Source organism: Macrotis lagotis, chromosome 5, assembly GCF_037893015.1.
Source record: "Macrotis lagotis isolate mMagLag1 chromosome 5, bilby.v1.9.chrom.fasta, whole genome shotgun sequence".
Classification (NCBI taxonomy): domain Eukaryota; kingdom Metazoa; phylum Chordata; class Mammalia; order Peramelemorphia; family Peramelidae; genus Macrotis; species Macrotis lagotis.
Window position 1 is genome coordinate 272,084,664 of NC_133662.1, and position 26,238 is coordinate 272,110,901.

Genomic DNA, 26,238 nt, shown 5'->3' on the forward strand with positions numbered 1-26,238 from the left:
CATGGATCATTGACCTTTCTGGTCATATTAGACAGCCTGAGAGGTGTGAGGTGGTACCTCAGAGATGCTTTAATTTGCATTTCTCTAATAAGTAGTGATTTAGGGGGCGGAGCCAAGATGGCCACAGGAAGGGAGTCTTAGGAGCTCTCTGATAAAAACTCATAAACTAAGGACTCTAACTAAACTTTCAAGAGACAGAACCCACAAAGGGACCCAGTGAGGCAGTTCTCCTACTCAAGGTAACCTGGAAAAGAGCAGAAAGGCTCTGCTCCCCGGGGTCAGAGAGGTGGCCCGCCAGAGGGGTGGCCCGCCAGAGCCAAAGAACCTCAGCCTCCCAGAGGCAGCCCCAGGGCGCTGGGGGTCTCAGCTCACAGCAGCAGGGGAGTCTCCTGAGCTGCACCCCAGGGAGCACCAGCATGAAGTAGGAGAACAGTGGGGGACCTCTGCCAGAGTGAGCACATGGAGCCCAGCCCTCAGGGCACACAGCAAGCAGCATCATCTTTCCCCAGCCCTGATCCAGAAAACAAAAGCAGGCGGAGCCGGTAAGCAGGAGCCCCCAGGGCATGAGCCCATTGAGCTGAGGGAGGGGAGTGAAGAGAGACTGCCTAGCTCTGTCCTCTGCCCCTGAAACAGGACTCTGGGGCTCTGACCACATTCAGATCCTGACCCCAGTCTAGGCCCCCCCATAGAACAGCAGCCCCCCCCCCCCCATCAGCCCCTTGGCAGAGGGGGGCGCTTATGGTCATTCACAGACCAGGAGGGAGGACAGAACCTCACACACTGAGACCCTTGTGGGAGTGTCCCAAAAGCTCAAGAAACACCCCAAACCAGGCCCAGGCTGGGAAAATGAGCAAGCAGAGAAACAAAAAGAAGACTATTGAGAAATATTTTGCAAATGAGCCCACGAAGGACCAAAATACTCAGTCTGAAGATGAGGAAGCACAAGCTCCTGTATCTAAAGACTCCAAGAAAAACAGAAATTGGGCTCAGGCTATGACAGAGCTCAAAAAAGACTTTGAAAATCAAATGAGGGAGTTGGAAGAAAAACTAGGAAAAGAAAGGAGAGAGATGCAGGAAAAACATGAAAATGAAGTCAGCAGCCTAGTCAAGGAAATCCAAAACAATGCTGAAGAAAATAGCATGCTAAAAACCAGCTTAGGTCAAATGGATAGAACAGTTCAAAAAGTTATTGAAGAGAAGAATGCTTTAAAAAGCAAAATTGGCCAGATGGAAAAAGAGATAAGAAAACTCTCTGAGGAGAACAAATCCTTCAGACAAAGAATAGAATTCAGGGAGATTGATGAATTTACCAGAAATCAGGAATCAATACTTCAAAACCAAAAAAATGAAAAAGAAGAAAATGTGAAATAGCTCATTGAAAAAACAACTGATATGGAAAACAGACTTGGGAAAGATAATTTAAAAATTATTGGAATATCTGAAAGTCATGACCAGGAAAAGAGCCTTGACATCATTTTCAAAGAATTAGTACAGGAAAATTGCCCTGATATTCTAGAAGCAGAGGGCAAAATAGAAATGGAGAGAATCCACCGATCCCCCAGAGAAAAAGATCCCAAAAAACCAACCCCTAGGAATATTATAGCCAAGTTCCAGAACTCCCAAGTCAAAGAGAAAATATTACAAGCAGCCAGAAGGACACAATTCAAATATCGTGGAGCTGCAGTCAGAATCACACAGGACTTAGCAGCAGCTACACTGGAAGCTCGTAGGGCTCGGAATATAATATACCGGAAGGCAAAAGAGCTTAGAATGCAGCCAAGAATGAACTACCCAGCAAGGCTGAATGTCCTCTTCCAGGGAAAAAGATGGACTTTCAATGAACCAGGGGAATTTCAAAGGTTCCTTTTGGAATGGCCAGAGCTGAACAGAAGGTTTGATCTTCAGATACAGGACCCAGGTGAAGCATGGAGATTGGAGGAGAGGGGGGAAATATGAGGGACTTAATGAGGATGAACTGCATGTATTCCTGCATAGAAAAATGACACTAATAATACTCATATGAACCTTCTCAGTTAATAGAGCAGGTAGAGAGAGATTTTATAGTTGAAGCACAGGAGAAAGCTGAATTCGAAGTTAAAATATGGTGTAAAAATGGAATCAATAGAAAAAAAGGGAAATGGAATGGGAGAAAGAAAAGGGAGAGGGGGGAATAGTCCAAGATATTTCACATAAGATTTTTTTTTATTACAATGAGCTATTGCAATGATATGGAAGCGGGGAGGCAAGTGGAAATGAGGGAAACTTTGCTCTCATCAGAGATGGCTAGGAGAGGAAACAGCAAATATACTCAATGGGGCATAGACATCTGGAGTAAGAAGGAGGGGGGAGCAGGGGGAAGGGGTGGGGATGTGAATAAAGGAAGAGAGGATGGACCATGGGGGGAGAGTGGCCAGATATAACACATTTTCTTTCTTACTTCTTGCAAGGGGCTGGGAATGGAAGGCCTGCCCAGGACCACAGGGCCAGGTGGATTCTGGGCCTAAGGGGTGGTATGGGGGCTCAGGGCTTCTTGGCCCCAGGACCAGGGATCTGTCTGCTATGCCACTCAGCTACCCTACAGCAGAGTCATAATGAAAGGAGAGAGAAAATAGAGTACATGGTAGTGGAGAAATAAGAAAGGAGGGAGTTGCGATCAGCAATGGCAATGGTGGAAAAATATGGAAATAACTTTTGTGATGGACTTACCATAAAGAATGAGATCCACCCATGACAAGAGTTGTTGGTGTTGGAACAAAGACTCAAGCACATTTTTTGTTATGATTATTTGGGGGGAGGGTGCAGGGCAAGTAGGGCTGGATGGCCTGCCTGGGGCCACATAGCAGGGTGATCTTTGGGTGTCTGGGGCCAGATTTGGATCCAGGTGCTCCTGGCTCAAGGGCCAATGCTCTGTCTGCCACCCAGCCACCCCTACTATTATTACTATTTTATTTTATTTTGGGTCTTTTTTTTCTTTTTCTTTTTTTGTTTTTGCAGGGCAGTGGGGATTGGGTGGCTTGCATGTCACATGGCTGGGTGATTGTTGGGTTTACGAGGCTGGCTGGATGTGGACTCGTGGACTCGGGTGCTCGTGGCTCCAGGGCTGTTGCTTTGTCCATTGCGCCACCTGGCCATACCTACAATTATTACTATTATTATTTTTTTATTTTAATTTTTTTCCTCTCCCCTTTACTTTTTTCGCCCAAACAAATCTATCTATATTCATGGGGGAGGAGGAGGGGTATTTTGTTTACTTGTAAACAAGAATATTTTGTCAATTGGTCAATTTTTTTTTGAAAATTGACTCAATTCTCTGTATATTTTAGAAATGAGTCCTTTGTCAGAAATACTAGTTGTAAAAATTGTTTCCCAATTTTAATAAATTTCTTTTGATCTTGGTTACAGTGGTTTTGTCTGTGCAAAAGCTTTTTAATTTAATGTAATCAAAATCATCTAGTTTGTTTTTCGTGATGTTCTCCACCTCTTCCTTAGTCACAAACCACTTCCCTTTCCATAGATCTGACAGGTAAACTACTGCTTGATCTTCTAGTTTGCTTATAGTATTGTTTTTTTATGTCTAAATCCTGTATCCATTTGGATCTTATCTTGATATAGGGTGTGAGGTGTTGTTCTAATCTAAGTTTCTTCCTTATTAACTTCCAATTTTTCCAATAGGTTTTATCAAAGAGAAAGTTTTTCTCCCAATACCTGGACTCTTTGGATTTATCAAACAGCAGATTACTATAATCATTTCCTATAGCAGGTCTTTTTTGAAGTGGCCAAAAGGGGAAAAAAACTGAGCAAATTCCTATAAATTGAACAATGGCTGCACAAGTTACAGTATATGATTATGATGGACCACTATTATGCTGCTATATATGAAAGTGAAGGTTTCAGAAAAACCTGCAAAGACTAATGTGATTTGTTGCAAAGTAGAACGAGCTGTACCAAGAGAGCACTGTATATAGTATCAGCAACATTGTGATAATAATCAATGTGAAAGACTACTCTGATCAATGCAAATTATCCCTGACAATTCCAGAGGACTCATGTTGAACAATGCTCTCCATACTCAGAGAGAGAATTGAGGAACTCTGCATGCAAATTGAAGCGTGATTTTTTTTTTTACTTTTTTGGCTTTTAGTTTTTACAACATGGCTAATGCAGAAATATGCTTTGCCTGGCCATGTATATAACAGGTATCATATTTTTTTTGCTTTCTTAATGGTGGAAAGGGTAGGGAGGGAGAATTTGGAACTGAAAATATTTCTTTAAACTCTACAAAAATATAGTTGCTTATTTTTGCCTTGTTCATATGTCTGAGATTTTGAAGATTCCATCTCAAATACACATACTATCTCCTCCTACCTTTCAAAGCCTATTCCTCTCCTCTTTTATGCTGACTCTCAAGGTTCATATCTTAAAGGATTCTTTCTTTGATTGATGCCATAATATTAAGTCATATCAGCTTACTCAACCCCTTCCTCTCAATTCCATTCAATAAACATTCGTTGAGTCTATGCCATGTACAAGGATTGTGCTCTCAGAGGATAGTTCTAATTATTTTCACTATGCCAAGTGACGTTGATTTAATATCTACCAGTCATAAATTCTTTGTTGAGAGAATACTTGAGGTATACTCTTGAGGCCCCAGTCACATGCATTTTTGCTCATCTACTCTCCTCAAAATACAATAAATGGGTTATGTACCAATGGAGCTCCTTCAAGTGCTTTCATCAAGTCAACAAAACTTTACTGAGCCCTTGAAACAGGCTTCGCGCTTTTTGAGTCATTGTGTGGGATGATGGGAAGGGTCGTGGAACTTTGGTTCAAATTTCAATTTCAACCCTTATTGAGTTTCCAAGGTCAATAGCTCTGAATCTTCCATTTGCTCATTTATAAAATGGGGACAATAATATCCACGGTACCCAGTGTGTTTTGAGGCTCAAAATGAAAATGCTTTGTAAAGCTTAAAGGCTAAATTGATGGCAATGCCTAGTCAGGCTCTCAAGGACTTGACATTCTTGTTAGGGAGGCTGAGAGTTAAATACAGCCAAGCAGGGCACAATGTATGCCTCCTGACTGATGAATAACAGCTTTACTTCAAGAAACTCGAGCATTTCCTAGGCTCCTTCAAGCCCACAACAAACTCCTCAGGTGCTGGCAAGGGGTCTGCTATTTCATGGCCAAGTTTAAGCAGGGCGCAGTAGGCAGGGGAAGGTTCTGGAATCCCATTTCTCTCCCTCTCCATCTGCTGCTTTAAACATGATACTCGAGTGCCTCTGGCTCTAGGACACACCTCAAAATAGAATGCTATCATTAGAAATCCACCACATCACATAAACAGAGAGTAATCACGAGGCAAAGAAAACAGCAGCAGCTCCTCAGCCTGACCATCAGGTCCAGACGTGAGGCTTGTTAAATGGCACCTTCAGCATCAGGTAGATCCTGGGGTAATAATGTTGTCCTTCGTTTCAGAGAAGATCATGGCATCAGGGAGGTGATGCCATGACAAGCACATGGATTGGAATAGAGTGAGGGAGTGCTGTGCTAGGGCCCCAGCCTCACTGTCTCTTCCAGAGCCTCTGGGTCCAATGACCAGATATGAATGAGGACAACCAGAGATAGCCCTGAAAGTGAGGCAGTCGAGATTAAGGGATTTGCCCAAGGTCACACAGCTAGTAAGAGTCAAGTTTGAGTCCAGATTCAAACTCAGGACCTCCTGTCTCCAAGGCTAGTGCTCTATCCATCACTTAGTTGCCCCAACTTGGGGGGCAGGGTAGTGTAGGAGGAGAACATTGTCAAATACCACAGGACTTTGCCTCTCTTGTTTGTCTGAAACCTTTCCCTCTCTCACTAAGATAGCAGGAGCTGCTCAGGTGTTCGTGACAGTCTGAAGGAAGGCATGTGGGAATGGCCACCCTTTCCAACCCACATTTCTCTTTTGTCTTGATCAGGTCCACATACCTATCCCTGCTGTAATTACTCCAAACACCCACATTCACACATATAAACACCAAGGCAAATTCAGCTTTATTATTCAAACTGATATTCTTGAAGCTTTAAAACATTTTTTTTCATGATGTGGGCAGGATGTTATTAATGTAGCATAGAGTAGAAAGTTAATAAAGGTTTGTCCATTGATTGCTACAAGGGTCACACAGGTGACATTATCCTTTCTATCATCCCCTCATGATAACCGGCTAGCCTTTGGTCTCTGGCATTGTCTTAACTGACTTCATATAAAGGAGCCACTAGCTACTGGAGGAGGATAATCTTCAAGGACAAGGTCCTTCTATCCTCAGTCCCAAATTATATGGGTAGGTTATGTTCTTGCAAGACTAAGTCCTAGGAGTCTCTTAACTCCAAAGTTTCCACTGCTCATTTTGCCATCATGCTTGTCTAGGCATCCTGTCATTTTGGACCTGTTCATCCCAATGGATTTACCAGCAGATGTGTAGTTTCTGAGAGCCCAGTTTCATCAGATCCCAGCTAGGTCCCCTTCACAGTGGAGGCTGGAAAGGTAGTGTCTGGGGAGTTAGGTCAGAGATTTCATCCCTGCTGAATGTGCCAACATTAGCTCAGATTTTACTAGATCTCATTAAAACAAGAACAGGAAACGGCTGTATTTCTAACCAAAATACCCCCAAATCAGTCAGGGGCAGGTTTGGGGTGGAAGAGGAGAGCCTTGACTCCAAATTTCTTGAGATTGGGTGTCTCATTAAGTTGCCCCCTGGGGTTCCCAAGTACCCCCTGTGGGATGGTGAATTCAGTACTCTGAAGTGAAAACCAGTGGGGTAACTATAGCTTCAAACAGTACATGAAGGGGGTGTTTGATTCAGCTTAATTCTACATCGGCAGAAGCCACCCTTGCAATTAACGCTTCCTAATTAGCACTCGTGTTGACAGTCGCAGCAGAAAAGAGGAGGAGGGAGCAAAGCTGGCCTCAGAAACCACCTCCAATGCATTTTCAAGGTGGGGTTTGAGGTCAAAGGACCCCAGGGGAATCAGAGCGCCTGCTCTCTGGGCTCAGGAGCAAGATGTGGCCAAGAGTTCGAAGCCCAAGCTCTGTGGTGATCAAGGTTCACTTAGCAGTTGCACTCTTTGCTTTGTCTCCTGAGTCTTCCTGAAGGCCTTCTCCCACCCAGCTTGGCCTTCTCCCACAGCTTCCACCTGGGGAAGGTGGGCAAAGGGGAAGTCACAAAGATTATAATGCTAGAGATGGTCAATGGGTGGACATGGCTCAAGGTGAGGAGCCAGGAAAGTCCAGCTCTGGTTGATCCTTGGCAATACCACTTCTTAGAGCCCACTGGGAAATGAGGCAAAAGGAGGAGCAGAAACAAACACCTAAGGAGGAGAGACCCTGGGAGGATGCTTGGTTTTCCAAAAGGAAGAAGAGTTGCAGGGATGGTGCTTTCTGGGGATAGGGCACAGCAAGATGATGGGCTGAAGACTGCAATCTTTCCAACAGTACAGCCCAAAGCCCTGCCCAAACCCAATACCAATCAAGTAAGTCAGATGCGGAGGGTTGACCCGTAGGGCAAGAGAGGCACTAGTGAGTCAACACAGAAGGCCTGGAATCCAGGGAAACTGTATTGATTTGAGGGTGAGAACATGTGTAATCTCTGGCAAAGAACAAAGAGCTGGAGGAGCAGATTTAGGAAGGATGGATGAAACCCCTCTCCCTAGCTCTGTCATACTTAATTGATTTTCTAGGGACAAAATTCAGGTGAGAAAGAACAGAAATGGAAGATGTCCTAATGTAGGCACAGAAGTCTGGGGTGCATTGAAAGAATTAGTCACCATAATTATTTAATGGGATTCATTACTGAAGCCATCTTACCTCAGATAGATCATGCGCCCGGGACCTAGCCATTAGATGACATCCAGCCCAACCTTCTCATTTTACAAATGGGTTAACATTTACCCTTAGAGAAGGGTGAAAACTTGCCCCCCAATCCTAGAACTAATCAGTCTTAGAAGTAGGAACTGACCAGGTCTCTTCTTCCCTTCCCAACTATCTTCATAGATCTTACACTATAGTATGATACCACCCGGGCAAATGACATCATCTCTCTGCCTCAGTTTTCTCTCTGACTGGAGGTCAGGAACACTTAAAACATAGCATGAAGAAAGAGTCAGTCGTCCATGAAATAAGGAGAAGAATCTCCATATTTATTCCCACTGGACCTGACCTATTCATTCCTTGGATCTTGATATCAATGAGTGAAGGAGCTCTGGTTGCTAATGGTGGGACCCTGACTTCCTGGAGGTTTCTTATGGATGGGAATGACAAAGGAAGGCACAAAGGATATCCAACTGCTGATGATAGTGGAGATGGAATAGATCCCCCTCATCAAGCTTGGGTGAGCTCAATTGGTGACTAAACTCAATAAATGACCCCCCCCCAACCTTGCCTCAGTGGCCTCAGTTCTAAATTTCACCCTGTGAAGGTTTGGCTTTTGAGCTGATTGATTGGTGAGGCATTTCTATGCAAGGCATTGAAGTTACCTGGATGGCCCTGCCTTCAAGGAGCCTACTTCTATTATCACACATTAAACAGACACCCAATAGAAAAGCAGTGTAAAAATCCTAGGTAACTGAGGGCCAGGAATATTTATGGTCTTAATGAAATAGGTAAATTGCTCTACAGGGAAAGGGGGCAAGTATAGAAGCCAGTCTTAGTGGTAAATGTCAGAGCAAGACCAAAGAGTCATGGCATAGTTTGACCTGAGATATCTAGGAGCCCTAGAAGGAGGGGTGGGAGACAGTGCCAGGCAGGAGGGTGCCATAGCCACATAGCCTAGTCCTGCTGATCTCATTCCTTTGTCATGCTTGTTGTTGGCTCCTATCCACAAAGGAAAATGCCAGCCTGTGCTAGGGATAGAATCACCTCATGATGGACTGCTTCCCACCTTCTCAAAGGCTCAAAGTATGGTTCCTGGGGTAGCTAATTGGTGCAGTGGATAGAGCACAAGCCTTGGACTCGGGAGACCTGAGTTCAAATCTGGTCTCAGACACTTAATAATTACCTAGCTGTGTGACCCTGGGAAAGACATTTAACCCCACTGCCTTGCAAAATAAATTTTAACAAAAAGTATGGCTCCACAAAAAAATCACAGAGTTTTTGGGTTGAAAGGGGAATACAATTAAATGATCTCATCTGAATGAAAGAACCTCTTCCCAAAAGGTCACACAACTCCACAATGCCCATAGCAGAGGAGTGAGAAGTTAGACAATGATGGCCATTTTTAGTGACTTCACTCCATCTCTCACCCCTTCTCCCTAGCCCCCAATGACATGGCAAGCTGGAGGTGAACATATCATCAAAGGTCTCTGGCTACTTGTCATTCATTATTATCATCATCACTATGCATTTATCCCTTAGGAACACCTTAAGTCACAAGTTCATCAATTTAGAGGTAGAAGAGCCTTTCAAGGACATCTAAACCAACCCACTTATTTTATAGATGAAGAAAAAGCCCCGGGAGAGAAAAGGATTGGATCAAAGCTACATCAGAGCTGGGATTCAATCCTATGTCCTCGACACCAAGTCCGAGGCTTTTAGCACAAGCCTAAAGCCATCTCTTCATGGTGGAATGGAGCTTGTCTAGGGATCTTGGTGGTCATACCAGTGGGCCACAAACTTCAGCAGCTCCTACCGGACCCTTGGACTCTTGGAGGCCAGGCCCTGAGGTGAGCTTAATTTACCTAGAAGTCAAATACCAACTTAACCAGGACACAGAGTTTCATGATCAAAATACTGGCCATAGGCAGATGACTCTCTGGGGCACACTAATTCATGGGAATGCCTCCTAACAAAAGTAGAATTAAGGACCTGCATCCAAGAAGGAGCCCAAGACAGAGAGGATGGCATCAGGAATCTTTTGATGTCTTTCTATCTTTCCCAAGAGGGTCGTGGATGTGGTCTCAGACTATACTGTGTTGGAATTAAGGCTATTAGCATGAGAGATTAGGCTTGATTTCTAAAGTAATCAATCCTCTGCTGTTTCATCCAAAGATTGCTGCATAATTCAAACTACCTGCTTTTCTGTCCCTGCTTGTCTTTCCACTATCATCATGTGGAAAACCACAGGAGCTTAGTTAGAGAAACACACCTGTGTTCTGACTTACACTATCCTGCTCTCCATTCTCCTGCTCTCCAATAAACTTGGTATCCTTGGTGTGATTACTGAAAGGGAACTTTGGGTTAGAAAAGAATTCAAAATCAATACTGACACATTGGGCTTTGAGCCAAATGTCCAAATGTGTAAATTTTAAAATGTGTCATTCTTATGTTACTGGTTATCTGAGGTGTGACCACAAATAATTAAATATGCTGCTGCTGTGGCAACTAGAGGCTCTGGGAAGACTCATCTGCCTGAGTTAAAATCTGGCCTCAGAAACTAGCTAGGTGACCCTGGGCAAGTCATTTAAAATCCTGGTTGCCTCAGTTTCCCATCTGTAAAATGAGCTGGAGAAGGAAATGGCAAAGCACTCCAGTATCTCTGTCTAAAAGAACTTTAAATGGGATCATGAAGAGTTGGACACAACTGAAATTTCTGAACAATAAACTGCTGCTGCCAAGCATGACATTGTGACGGTAAAGCTTTATAGACATTCACTCATTTGAGCACCACAAGGTCCATGGTCCTTACTTTGGTAGCAAGGGTGCAGCAGATTCCCAGAAGCAATGTTGTATTTGATAAGTCTTCATTACAGAGTCTTTGTCCATGCTAAGGTGGGCATTTACCCCTGAGGTAGACATGTACCTTAATCCCTAGGGGGATGACCCAAGAAATTCCTGGAGCTGTGATGAAAACGACTGATTTTTGAATCTAGGCTAGGGAGAGGGGAGGAGATGGAATCTTATTGAAGGGACCCTGTTCTGGGATGACCATTAAAGTGTGATCTCTAAAAATAACTGTGCCATTTTTGCAGGTTTTCTCTCCCCCTTGAATTTCCAACCAAGGGGATGGAAGGGTCTTTATCTCTTTTCTACTCTAACACTGGCATCCTATAATGGAAATTCAAGGCAGTGAGAGCTGAAGCTTTTGACAGCCTTCTTCGACCTTTCTATTTACATTTCTGAGCAAAGGTCAATGACTAGTAGAGAAATGGAAGTGTCCCATTCCCACTCCCCTGGGGCTGCCTCACACAAAATCTTAAATTTGAGACTTCCCGAGTTCTGGAGTTGAATAATGGCTGCCTAAGGGGAAAAGATTTCCTTAGCAGCACAGCTCTCAGAGAAAACAAGAAGGTACAGGATTACCCTGGAGATGAAGAATGCAACGCAATCAAGAAAAGAAAATAAGCTCAGGAAAAGCAGACTTCACAAACCTTCCATGATAATGGTCACAGTCATGAGTTACTTGGACAGTGCGCATTCAAGGTGAAGGTAAGCTATCTACTCAGCAGACCACCAAAGGGTCCCTTCCTTCCAGTGGGAATCCAATGAGCAATTTGAATTCTGTTTGCTGCATTTATTTATGAAAATGTAGAGTCCTTACATTTGATGCAGTTTGTAGGTTTAAGGAAATGAAATCCTGCTCCATACCTGAGAGTCAACTTATACCCAACAAGTCTTCCCAAACAAGCTAACAAGGGCTACCCAGGACCTGTCCCTCACCACCGCAAAGAGAGTTCTCTGGAGTTTTACTTTGCAGAGCAGCAGCAGCAAAGGGTGAGCGAATCAGACCCCTAGGAGCACAGGCTTCCAGATTGGCTTCAGTTCACAGGGAACCGAATGTGGACCATAGGTCACATTTCTGCCAGAAGTTGTCACTGCTGCTAGAGAAGATTTGTTTGAAGGTTTGGAGGAACAGGAAGAAAGTTTGAAGAGGAGGGGAGGCAAAGGTTTTTATATGGCTCAGTCCTACAGTTCCCAGAATGGGGCTGGGAAGAGGGTCTTTTCCAAGCAGAAAGAGTTCAGCTCCCTCCAATCAAGGAACCAATCAACTTGGATGCAACCCCCAGGCATTGGGGACCAAGCCTCAGTTTCCAGGGTCAGCCAAGTGAAGAATTGATGCACCACACTTCCGGGGGAGGTGTCCATCTTGGTTTGGCTAGAAGTTCATCCAGAAAATCCATCCTTGGGAGCTCCAGACTTTTCCAACCACCTTCCAGCTGACCTTTACTTTTGGAGCTGTCTCCTTCAATTAGAATGAGTGTTCTAGGAAAACAGGCACTGCCTGGCTCTTCTCTTTTTATCTTCATTACAAAGGACAGAGCTTGGCCTAAAGTGAATCCTTCAGAAATGCTTTTTCCTTCATTCATGCATCAACACCCCATTTTAGAGATGAGGAAACAGACTAAGACGTTAATGGCTCAACACAGCTACCAATCGACAGAAAATGGCAGAGCCCCTTCATAAGATGCACAGATATCACCGTGATGGGGGGTGGGGGGAGACTTTCCTATCTGTTCTCTCATTTTATCCTCACAAGAACCCTTCACAATAGGAGTCCCATTTTTTTATGAGAGGATAATGAGGCTAAGAGACTATAAGTGACTTGTCCAAGGTCACACAACTCAGGTCTTCCTAACATCTAATTCCATGTCCCCTTCCCAAATCAAGGCAGTTCCCTTCTACTCTCACAGAAGCTTTCATGAGTCACATGATAAAGTTAAAAAAAATAATGAAGACCTCATCAGAACTGACAAGAAGTCAGCCCCAAATATAGGAGATTCTCCAGAGGATTATTTCAAATGGGAATTACCCTTTCTCATTAATGAAGGACCTCAGGGTAAATGGAGATAGGAGCTAAAGATAACATGCAGCTATGTAGAAATCAAGTGAATTTGGCATTGAAACAGGAAGCTTTAGCTGATGTAACCAACATGTGTCCCTCTAAAAGTCTTCCTATCTGCACTTTTTAAAATGTTGGAAGAATTTCCTTTACTTAAAAAAAAATTTCCAAGTAGGAAGAGAGGGAGAGAATTTGGAACTTAAAAAGATTAATTTTTACATGTAATTAGGAAATATTTAGCAAAGCATAAAGTTATATAGGGGAAAAGTGAAGAGTTTCAATAGGCTTGGAGCTTCTTTGTTTAAAAATATGCAAAATTCTACCCTTTGAAATTTATTTACTGATTGGCAGCAGGAAAGATGAAAATTTACCATTAATATCTGATGAAAAACCTTCGTGTAATGGCAAGAAGCAGTGGAAAAACAAACACTGCGGTTTAGTAAAGTGGAGCCTGCACTGATCTTTGTTCAGACTCTTCTTCAGCAATATTGCCCCAAAACCCAAGGGGCCCCAAAAATCAGGAGAGGAAGTCAACTTTTGAGTCAACTGTACCCCAAAAGGTGAACCTGTGGTCTTCCAAGAAAACACAGCCCTGTTGATCCCCTTACTCCCATCATGTGATTTTATAGAGCACTGGGTATTGGACCAATGATCTCATTAGCAGAGGGAAGCTCCTTCTGCCAATGCAGGCACACATCTTTGCTGCAACTAATCCTCTCAGAGGTTAAATGACTTACCCAGGTCTACCTGACCAGCCCATGTTCAAGTTGGACCAAGGGTCTCCTGGCTCTGAGGCCACTTCTCCATCTATTATACCCCTCTGCAACTCATGTTACCATACAATATTTTTAAGAATATTTTAGTGAGGGGCGGCCAAGTGGCATGGTGAATAAGCACCGGCCCTGGAGTTAGGAAGACCCAAGTTCAAATCCTGCCTCAGACATTTATTCGTTCTGTCATACTGAGTATGTCCCTTCACTTGTTTGCCTCAGTTTCCTCATCTGTAAGAATGGGGAATAATAGTAATATCTTCCTCCCCAGGAACTTTGTGAGGAGCAAATGAGATAAGAATTACAAAGTCCCTGTTATTATTACATATTTGGACAGTAATACATTTGTACATTTTATAAATACATGCACTGACATGTACTGGAGTGCATGCTCAAAGGTGATTTTTACTGATGGGTGAAGGATCAAAAAAGTTTGGAAAATGCTGCTCTAGAAAACAAGCCCAAAGACTCCTAAGAACTTGCATCTGTCCTCTTGGGTCACTAGGATGATCCCAGCAACTGGGAGTTCTGAGATCCAGGGCTGAATGTAAGGGCAGAACAAGCACACTGTTCCTAGATAAAGCTTCTGCCCAATCAAGAGCCAGTGTCTTCCATTAGCAAGTGACTGGTAGGTGTTACTGGGCAACTCTCTGGCTGGTCCTCAGGTCTCGCATGCTCTGCCTCCTCATCTCTACCTACTACCTTCCCTGACTTCCTGGAAAACACAGCTACAATTCCCTTTCCTGGAAGCCCTTCCCAACCCTGTCCCTCTCTTAAGCATTTCTGACTTCCCCAAGGGTGGAGCAGTGGATAGAACACTGGTCTTGGGAGTTAGGAGTTCGAATCTGACCTCAGACACTTGATGCTTACTACCTGTGTGACCTTGGGCAAGTCACTTAACTCTGACTGTATCATATCCATCTCTAGTCATCCTGATCCTTATCTAGTCACTGGACCCAGGTGGCTCTGGAGGAGAAAATGAGGCTGGGGACTTAGCACAGCCCCTCCTCACTCAAATCCAGCTCATGTGCTTGTTAAGGCATCACCTCCCTGATATCCTGTCTTCTCTGAGAATGAAGGACAAACATCACTTCCCCTGAACAGAGATCATTCATTCACATTTGTTTACCTGTTCAACTGTGAGTTTCTTGGGGGTGGGGACTGTCTTTTTGCTTCTTTTACATTCCTGTCATCCAGCACATACTAGGCACTTAGTAAATGCTTGACTAACAGACTGATATTATTCAACTAAACTCATTCTAGAGAGACACTTTTTCACCCAGATCAATATAATTGGCCCCAGATGGACAGCATCTTGAACACTCCATTCATGGAGTTTCTAATAGCTGTAAATGTAGATGGGACTCAGTCTCCCTTTTATTAGACAGTAGGCCCATCAGAAAGCGCTGGTAAGAGCTTGGAGTGAACTTCTGGATGAAAATAGCATTCAAAAAAGATAAACAAGTAACTATTCTGTCAATTCTCACTGAGTGGCAGGCAGCATGATCCAGAAGTCTAGGGAACTGAGTTCAAATCTTCCCCCAGAAACTTTCTAGAGGCAAATCAATCCTCCAGTCTGGCTTTTCTTAACTCTAAAATGGGAGGTAATGTATTATCTGCCTCACAGGGCTATTGTAAGAAAAACACTATTGTTATTACTAGACTTGATTTTCAAATAATTTCTTGTTCTGTTACAAATCACCTAAAATGGCAAAGGTAGTGAAACCAAAGATCCAAGTTATAATCCCAGCTCTGACAATAACCAATGCAATAACTCAATGGCTCAGTAAGCCATTGACTTCAACTTCACATGACATGATCTCCAAGGTCTTTTTCAACTCCGACATCCTGTGCTAACATATCTTATTACATTAAGCCAATTAACTAGATAAAAATAAAATTAGTTGCAATTAAAATAAAAGAAAATAAGACAATTTGGTTGGTTGTCCTTGAACCTGGGTAGCAATAAATCAAAACAAGAAAATGGTTAATATAAACTATTACTTACAAAGAGGATTACAGTATGAAATATAAGACCCTTAGAATGAAAAATGATGTAGCCCTTAAATATACAAATGCAGCTACCCATTAAGAAACATATATTAAATGAGATTAATAAAGTCATTTAAAATTTCAAAAAGCAAAAACTGGTTATCTTGGATTCCAGATGTATTTCCCATAGAAATAAGGTGATGGCTCACAGTTGGTAAAAGATAGTCAGTCCAATGGCAAAATGAAAAATTCTTCCAAAACAATGAGACCACTTTTTAATCCATAATGTTGCTAAAATGATATGTGCTTGGAATGAAAAAGACTAGAAAATCATGCTTCCACACTATAGGGAGCGATGATTTCCTCAGTGTGCTATTTCCTTCTCTGAAGCACATCACATGTTCTATGCCCTAGAACAGAGTGTTCCAAGCCAGGGACATCGCTCCTTCTAGGCATGTGGGGCACTCTCTGCCAGGGCTAAACGTTCAACATGATTGCTATTTTCTTGTATGCTTCCCATGTAGCATAGCTGGATCTGAAAGTGTGTGGAGGGAGTCATATATAAGGATACTGGCAAAGGCCACGTGGAGAAGGGGCTTAAATGCTAAAAAATAATTTTTATATTTAATACTGGAATTAATAGGGAGAAAAGGTGTGATCCAGACACAGATCTGATTGAAAAAAGATCCTGCTGTGGGTCAGTCAATAATGTCCAGCAGGATTAGAACTGAGTGATATATTTGATTGGTATGAGCCTAGAAAGAGCAGAAATTGCATTTTGAAGTTGGTAGAGAGTCTGGAAATTGTCACAAGGAACAAGAGGTATTCCCACCTTCCACCCCCAGCCTGTGAGTCTAGGACAGGAGTCCAATATCAATGAAAATATACTCGGGATTTCAAAGGGTATTCAGTGATGTAACATCATCAAGCTAGAGTCATGTTCAAAAGAGGGCCAGAGGGGCGGCTAGGTGGAGCAGTGGATAAAGCACAGGCCCTGGAGTCAGGAGTACCTGGGTTCAAATTCGGTCTCAGGCACTTAATAATTACCTAGCTATGTGGCCTTGGGAAAGCCACTTAATCCCACTTGCCTTGCAAAAGAGAGAGAGAGAGAGAGAGAGAGAGAGAGAGAGAGAGAGAGCGAGCCAGAGATGGGAGGGATGAGAAAGAAAAGAGTTTAAGATAAATGTGAGTTTGTTCATTGGGAAGGCAGCATTTAGGAGGGTACAGTGGAGGGGCTAGGTAGAGCTAGGGTAAGACATCAGTAGCAGAGTAGGAGCGAGAAACTAGGAAGCAGGGGCTCGGGGAACAGGCTTGGCACAGTGGCAGCCAGTTATTCAGAATCAATGGAATGGGAATAGACAGAAGGATGGGATTAGCGTACGTTAGACGTCATCTGACTCCTGAGTCATTAAGTATTCTTCAGTATGTCACCTTAACACAAAGTGGATAAATTTGTCTGGGTGGAAGTTAAATGTAGCATAATATCTCTCACGTTCCTCCTCGTCATTTATCTGGTAGGTACAGTCTAGGAAGCCAACTTGCCTAAGTGCACCCACTAAATTAACAGGCAGACCACAAGGAAGAGTGTTACAGCTGAGGCCCCAATGTCACTGAGGAAGAGGAGAGAAATAACATGAAATTTCTGACAAAAAAATCTACTCAGTATAGATATTTGCCAGTATCATGGATGATAAAGACCACATGGTGGAGGAATTCCCTACCAATGCCAAAGCTTTCCATATGGTTTCCTCAAAGTTTATGTTTGACATTGTCCTGGCTCCATCGAGTCCTTAATGCCCCAGAATCTCCTAGGTGAGCTCTCAGAATGTCCATAAGAGACTGACCACAGGAAAAACCAAGTAGATGAAGGATACATATGAACCAGATGGTGGCAAGCAGATGGTCAGGCAGCCCATTGAGTTAGTCCATCAGCAAAGACACCTTGGACAAAGGCTGCAAATTGACAGTGACCAAGACCCAGAAGATTGGATCATAATACACAAACCTTTTTCCATTAAAACAAGAATTACCTAGCAAAATTTCTTCTGGGATGTTTTGGTCAAAATTGCTGAGAAAACTAGACAGAATTTGATCATTATTAGACTGAAATCACCTTCTTACTACATACATGATAAAAGCTCAAAATGAACATATGAGCTGAATATTAATAGTCATAACATTTTAAAATGAGAAGAAAATAAAAATCAGATAAGTCCCCCCCTGCCAGTCATGGTTCATGGGTAAATTATCAGCCAAATAAGGAATAAAGACAATTCTAAAATCGATCCCTTCAATTGCATTAATTTGAAAAGTTTCTATACAATAAAATTGATGGAACAAAGACAAGAAGAAAAAAAATTGTATCTCTGTTATCCAGGTCTGCCATCCAGGAAAGAGAGCCAATACAAGAAGACCAAAAGTCATTTCCCCAATAGAGAAGTGGGCAAAGGATAGGAACAAACTTCTTACCCAAAGAAGAGCAAATTATTAACAACCACATGAAGGAATGGCTCAAAGCAGAGGAATAAAAATTGAACAGTCCTAAGATTTCATCACACCCAATAAATTGGCAAAGATAACAAAAGATGAAGAGTCAACATTGGCATGTTATAAAAAGACAAGCTCATTTATGTAAAGACAGTTCATTATTAGGAAAGCTATGAAATGGGACTACAATCTCTGGAAAGCAATTTGGAATTATACAAAGAAAATGACTACAATTATTATACCTTTGAACACCGGGAGAGGAAAAAGACGAGGATAACACTGAAAAACATAGGTGACGTCACCTCACACCTATCAGATTGGCCAAGATGAGATCAATGTTGGAGAGATTGTGGGAGGATTGGAACACTGATGCATTGCTGGTGGAGCTGAGAGAAGATCCAACTATTCTGGAGAGCAATATGGAACTATGCCCAAAGAGCAATACAAATAATCACATTCCCTTTGACCCAGCAATTCCAATTCTAGGTCTATATCCAGGAGAAATTTTAAAAAAAATGGGAAAAGGCCTATATGTTTCAAAATATTCATAGCAGCTCTTTTTGTAGTAGCAAAGAGTTGGAAATCAAGGGCAGCTAGGTGACGCAGTGAATAGAGCACCAGCCCTGGAGTCAGGAGGACCTGAGTTCAAATCCAGACTCAGACACTTAATAATTACTAGCTATTTGACCTTAGGCAAGTCACTTAACCCCATTGCCTTGCAAAACCTAAAAAAGAAGATTTGGAAATTGAGGGGATGCCCAACAATTGGGGAATGGCTAAACAAGTTATGAAACAAGAATACTATGGAATATTATTGTTTTATAAGAAATCATAAATGGTTGCACTCTAGAGAAGCATGGAATGAGTTCCAAGATCTGAAGCTAAGTGAAGGGAGCAGAACCAAGAGAACACTGTCCGCATTAACAACACTGTGAGATGATCAACCTTGATGGAAGCAGCTCTCTCAGCAGTTCAGAGCTGTGTAAGACTGGCTATGGACAATGTTATCCCCATCCAGAGGAAAAAACAAAACAACCCTTCCGAATCTGATGAGCACTTTATATAAACGATCTCTTATGTATCTTTCCCTTAATCCTAATTCCTCCTACTGAAAATGACTACTCTGTAAACATGTTTATCAAAAATATGTATGCATAATGCTAACCTGACTGTTCGGTGCTGAGGGGAGGGGGGTGGGAAAGTTAGGTGGAAGGAAATTTGATAACTTGAAAATATACATGTGCATATGGATGAAAAAATACAAAAATAAATTTTAAAAAAGGAAAATGTAGGTGATATGAGAAGAATGGCAATAATGTATATATTTTCTTTAGGTATTGCCCTCAAATAATGGAGATGCTTGAATCTAAACACCTAAACTGTATCTCTTTACATTCCTGAGTTGTCCAAAACTGGCTTGTGAGGAATACAGGCACCCAACCTGCAGAGTAATGGTTTTCATTTTTTTCGGCTTGGGGGCAGGTGAGGTCTTGGAATTATGCTGTAACCTCCAGTCAGACAGGTCATGTCAGTTAGAGCATGCCCCTGATTGACCGCCATCTTAAGCTCTGCTCTTTGGGGAACATTCTCTATCCAGTCTAGTGGGGCTTTGTTTTTTTCTGCCCAAAACATATCTCCACTTTAACTTGTCAATCCTATGGACCATAAGATCTGTTTTACAGAAATGTGCACTGGGAACTCTATATTCTGTAGAGTGAGGGGATGGTGGTGGCTCACTTTGATGCCTCAGCACAAGTGATACAGGTGATAAGTCCAGGGTATAATGATGCATTTTGCTGCATCTTTACACCCACTCAAAGTATGAGAGGAAGCAGTTGGAGTGACTCCTAACAGCAGAGTCTAGTCTCTCAGTGCCCATCATCACTTTCTTTGCTTTGCACTTGTGGCTTCTCCCCAGCTTTGATTCTTGTCCTGGGCAGGAACACAGCAGATTTTCTTGATAATTCAAGACTTGGTCCAAGTCCCAGAGATTTGGTTGATGATTGCAGCTTGGATCTACTTCCTAGGTCTGGCTTCTATCTCTGCTGTCTCCACAGAGTCCTTATTGAGGTCAGTGAGACAGAAGTAACAAGAGCATATCTAAAACTATAAAGCATTTTGTAGAGTCACTCATCTAATAATGCTATTGTCTAATTACAAGGATCCATTCAGTATTCATGTACAATTCCCACTGGTTTATAATTTGCCTTTGATAGATTTTCCCCCAAAGGAAAGAAAGATTTCCTAAACATACTGATGAGAATATTTCTCACATTTCCTAACATGCAACCCCACTCCATCTCCCTTGGGTTTCTTGGGCATTGTGTAGCCCAGGGGGCACAATGCTGGACTTGGAGTTCAAATCCAGTAATTAGCTGTGTGGTCATGGGAAAAATCACTTAATCCCTGATCCTAAGTTGTTTCTTCTGTGAAATGGAGATAATGATATCCAATGAACCAGCCTCTGGCCTCAATAGGAAAAAAAATTGTTTCCAAAAGCTTTGGAAACCCCAAAGTCTGTAGAAATTCTACTGCATCTCGCACGTTTATAGATGTAGGGTAAATATTCTTTAACTGAAGAGAAAAACTGAGGCAAAGAGGGCTAAGTGATTTGCCCTGAGTCATACAGCTAGAAAGCATCTGAGATCAGGTTTAAACTCAAGTCCTCCTGATAAAACTTCAGGATTTTATCCACTTTTCTTCTCATCCTGAAAATTCCAGCATCTCTGCCAAGATTTTGGCCAACTGCCTTACCTCATTTTTCAGTCCTTGTGGCTACTAAATTATCATTGTGTTTTCTTTCTTGTCTAGCTTTGACCTGTTGTACCCCTTTGACTTATGGTACCCAAGCTCTCCTGATCCTGCTCCCCGGCTGCTAGGTGTCATCAGGATGGGACATTCTTGGGTCCCCTCTCCACAGTGCCCTGACATCTGGGAGTGGTACTTCTGGTCCTGGTTTTTCATCATGCCTCCAGGAGCCACCACTATCCATAGGCCTGGGGCTGATAAGCAAAGGGCACTCACAAGGAAGGCAGGATCTCAGGTTAAGTCTTGTGAGCATCCAAGCTCTAGTGATGCTGCTACAAGTGTGAGGAAGTAAGCTGAAGCAGAGGAAGACCTTTGTTGAATGAGACACCGGAGGTCTAGAGACAGCTGAGGTGGCAAAGGCGTGGTAAGAGGGAGCATTTTCATCTTCTCTCTTGTGGGAGCACTACTGGGATGCAGCAGAACCAACAGAAGCCTGAAGAGAAAGTTACCAAGTAAACTGATGATGGTTTAGAAATGAAGCTCTTGTGAGAAGAGCTGCAAGATAACACATCCTTACGTCCACACAGAACTTGACAGTTTACAAACTGTTTCCTTACAAGAAAGCAGAGGCAGCAGCTATGGCAACATGAGGATGCCCACTTCTAATAGATGAGTCCACCTGGCGTAAGGAAAGATGGAATGTTATCCTGGAAATCTGTGAGTGGTAGATTCAGATCCTTCTTCTGTAACATACTGGGAGGGAAGGACACAGGAGAAGGAAGGGAAAGAAGAAATGAGAATAGGGAAAGAGGAATAGAGAGGTGAGGGAGAGAGGAGGAGGAGAGGGAAGAAAGAGGAAAGAAAAGAAGAATGGTGAGAGAAAGAGGCAGGAAAATGACTGTGAGCAAGTCCTTGCTCAGGCAGCTTTCTGAAGTGGATCTCCCAAGTTGTGGAAAGGCTGCAATCAGTGGTGAAAGATTTCTACACCAATGAAATCATGTATTCTTGACATATTTATATACTGGCAGATGGCTAACTGAGGCCAAGAGGGATGAAGGCATTTGCCTGTGCTCATGCATTTAGTCAGAATCTGATTCAAGACTTCAATCTAAGGCCTTTTGCTACCAAGTCCCATGCTATTTTGCTATGACAACCCAACTCAAAAAAAGATGATTTTTGATCGACAATAAACTCTACCATTAACCTGATCACATCCCCATGTATTATTATAGTCCATATGAATGTTCAGACTAGTCCTCATTCAAATATCGACCACTCATTCCTCTGAGGTTCCCCCATTCTAGTAAAAGGGTTGAATCACTTATCCAGACTTTGTCACTAATTCTAACCCTGCCAAAGTAAAGATGTCACTGCTGGCAGCTCCAAGCTTTAGAACAGAATCCCAAAATGGGATGAACAATTAGCAAATTGACACATACAGAGGGAAGGTAACATGACTTGGATTCCCATCAGAGTTCTCCTGTGATCCATCTTCCCAACCTTGGACAAGTCACTTCCAGGTTTGAGCCTCAATTTCCTCATTCTCAAAATGAGGTGCTTGGACTCAGTGACCTCTCAGGTTCATTCCAAATCTGAATCTATGACTCCAAGAGTCTTCCTTCAGGTGGAGGTTGATTTGGAGATTCACTAAAAGATAAAAATGGAGTCCCATTTGGAGACTGGAAGTGCATTTGTGTTCAAGACAAAAGGTTCAGCAATTCCCTGGTCTGAGCCTTTACAAGCACATCAGTTCCTCCTCATCAAATCATGAGTCACAACTCAAGAGATAACTTGGCAAAACATGTCCAAAATGTTCAGTGGCATAACAGACTGGTTTTCCCCTTTTGACAATTCCAATTCTTTCTTGAGAACCCAAAGAGCTCAGAAAATAGTGGCAACTGGCTAATTAGGTTTGAATACACTTAAGTGTGTGGAAGGAGAGCAAAGGTGAAGAAGAATGTGGGTCAGCTGTGAAAGTAAAGCCTGAGTGATCTGAGTTTTTTACACTTCCACTGAGAATAGATCATTGAGAAGGTGCCACCATATTTGACATGCCCTGTTAGAATAAACGCTCATTGTCAGTAATGATTGTTTCATGCCTTGTCTTTGTATCTCCAGGGCCTGGTACTTAGTAGGCATTTAATGAATGCTTGTTGGAGACCGACTGAGTGCCTTGGTTTGTGTAGAGAAATTTACAGATACTCTTCCAACGTTCCTGTGGACTATTTATGTCTGACCTGTGGCAGAACCTCCTGGGCTCATCTTGACCACAGTCAGTCAGACACAGTTGTTCCTTGACTCCAATATATTCTGAGCATGAAGAACAACAACCATTGCTGGACATAAGTGTTTACTATGGACAAAGCACCACTGACCCAGGCCCTGGGGGAGCCACAAAATCTTGATGAGAAGGCTCCTGCTTGGCCACCGGTATGGCAGTCCTATTTGACTACATCAGTCAAGTAAGAGCAAAGCATTAATGTTAGAACTAAAAGGGACTTTTAAGACTAAGACCTTACAGATAGAACTGAGGCTCAGAGAGGAAAGTCACCAGCTAGTTTCTGGCAGAGCTGGGATTCGAATGTGATCAAATCAAGCTAGTATTTATTAAACACTTACTTTGTGGCAAGTATTATATATGCCAAAATCTCCTGAATCCTAGGTCCAAAGCTCTGGAATCAGGGATAGGGGGAAATTAGAATTTGGGGTAGAAAAGAACTTAGAAAAGTGCTTTTATTCAAAACTCCAACTTTGTGCAACAAAGAAAAGGCCATGTCCACATGTCACTGGAAACGGTAGGAATTCAAGCTGGCAGCTGGTCAGGGGGCGGGGGGGGCTGTCCCAATGATGGCCATGAGGTCTGCTGGGCTAAAAAAAGCCCTGGAAGGTAATTTGCACAGAAGAGGAGAGCTCAGTGTGGGGTGGACTGCCAACTCTAAGCACTGACCCCTCATTTATCCACCTTCCCTAATCCAATCAAACCTCAGGGTGTGGGATTGGTGAACTAGAATCCATACTTGGCTTCTAATTTCCCAGTCATCTGACCTCTGAACAGATGTTCCTGGGTCATAGTAAGCTCTATTTAAATGCTGGTTATTATTATTATTGTTATTGTCATTGTTATGCAACCTAATAACTGACAAAGAAACTCCTGGAATTTAAAGGTGACTTGGGGGGCTGCTATGTCCAGTCTCCCCCCCATCTCACCTATTCTTCCATTTGCCCCAAGGCCTCAGAACTAGCTGGCATAGCTCTGATAATATCTAGTGGCTGCTATGCAGATAGCATAGAGATCAATATCTATAAAGAAACAAATGTCCCCTAGCACCAAACACAAAGAGCAGCCAGAAGGGAAAGGCTTGCAAAACCCTATAAATATATATCCAATAAAACTCTCCAGAATGCTTGGATTTCAGTCTAGCAAAGTGGATGGTTCTCTGGTTTTCAATAGTTTGAGGCAAATTCATGGAGCCAGGAGGCTTCTGTTTCTGATTTGATTCCCCAAGACCCAACTTGTATCACTATACTTGGTGCTTTGAATTCACCACAATCTATCTGGAAAACATAATGGTAAAAGTAGGTAGGCTGGCAGAATTTTAGGGGAGAGAGAAACAGCATGACAGAGGAAAAGGACCCATACCCAACAAGAAGGTTTATAGCAGTGATTTTTTTGGCAGCAAAAAATGAAAAAAGTTGGGGAAAAGGTAAAAAGAATCTTAGTAGAGGTGAGTAAGGTGATGTTATAGTGCTCTAAGAAGTGAGGGAAGTGATGACTTCAGAGAATCCTGAGAAGACTTGTATGACCTGATAAAGAGTAAAAGTAAGCAGAACCAGAAGAACCACTTAGACAAAGACTAAAATAATGTATGAAAAACCAACATCAAAGAAACTTGTGAAAGAATGAATTAAAATTACTAAACATTAAACTTGGAAAGGATTCATCACATCTAATTCCCTTATTCCACAGATGATGAAACTAAGACCAAGTGAGAAAATGATACTTGTTCTTTGACACAAAGCTCAAGGGAGTTGGGGTACAGTGTGAGTTTATATTTGTCTGAAGAACAGTGAGCTGGAAATCAGTGAGACTGATCCCTGACCCATGAAGAGGTTAAACAAGATAACCTGATTTTGACATCAGGCACTAGGAGTCCACATCATGGCAAAGCCTAAGTTCTAGCATGTTCTGCCCACTGATGCAAGCGAGGGAACCTGTTCCCCCATGAGAGATTAAGACTAACTGCTTTGTTTCCCACTTATTTCCCAGTAGCTCTTCAAAAGTGAGAAGTACTCCTCAAATATCATTATCTGTCCACCTATGTCTAGAGAGGTAGCCACATACTGCAGATGCCCTGGATACAGAAGCATCCCTAATTACCTGTGCATTTGTTCTCCTGCCTTACTCTCTGTTCTCATCTTCCCAGGCTCACTGGCATCAGGTCCTTTCCTTACAATCTTGTTCCTTTTGGTCGACTCTCCTAGCAAAGTTGTACATTTTCACAGGTCATCTGGGAGTAACTGTAGCCTTCACTCCTCAAAAATTGGAGTCCTGTTTCCTCTTCACAGACTTTGCTTCCCAATATGTTGCTAATGATTATCATTCATCACTGGATTACCTCCTAAAATTCCTCTTAGAAGTTTATATTTGGAAGAGACCTCAGCGTTAAAGAGAATTTTCCACAGATAGGTAACCAGCTTTTCCTTGAAGACTTCCAAAGTTGGGGAGCTCACTACCACCAAGGCAGAACAGTCCACTTTGGGTTTATTCTCTTTTTTAGTAAGTGATTCCAAACATCGAGCCTAAATCTCCCTCTTTACAAGTTCTGTCTCTTATGTGTTCTCATTTTTCTCATCTCTCCTGAATTATAGAACTCCACATTAGCACAACACTCTAAGAAATGTGGGTGCCATAGAAGGTAAGATGTGAGGGACCCCCGTGGTCACCATGTCTTGACATAATCCAAAACACACTCTCTCTCACTCTAAGAATTGCGGGTGTCATGGAATTTGAGATGGAAGGGGAACCCAGTGGTCATCTTGTCTTGACTGCAGCCCAAAGGATACTGTCTCTCAATCCCTGCTTGCCACTGAGCACAACCCCCCAGATGATACTGAAAGTGCCTTTTCCCTGAAGATGCCTATGAGTGACATATGCTCAAGCGAGGCTCCATTCTGTACAGGTCTTCTACTGTTGAACAAAGTAGCTTCCCAGGGCTTTGGGAATGAACAAATGATGTGATACACAAAAATAAAATGACAACCACAGCTCCACAATAAGAACCGAATACATAGACTTCTAAAAAGCAGGGGAAGGCAGATAGGAACTGGTGTACAGTGAAGCCAGATGATCCACAAACACATCTTTGTAATCTACAAATAAATCTTGCCAGGTATGCCCCCCAGACCCCATATTGATTTTTGATTTCTTTGTTCAGTTTTCCAAGGCTATCCCAAATCCTTTGGCCGTCATCTGTCATGATGGCCGTTCTGCCCAA

General features: G+C 42.6%; 1 protein-coding gene across 33 annotated transcripts in view; it reads right to left on the bottom strand.

The window, feature by feature from the left end:
• The window catches only part of PCBP3 (poly(rC) binding protein 3), a 352,993-nt gene that overhangs the window by 270,232 nt on the left and 56,523 nt on the right, over positions 1-26,238 (bottom strand). The window lies entirely within an intron of this gene.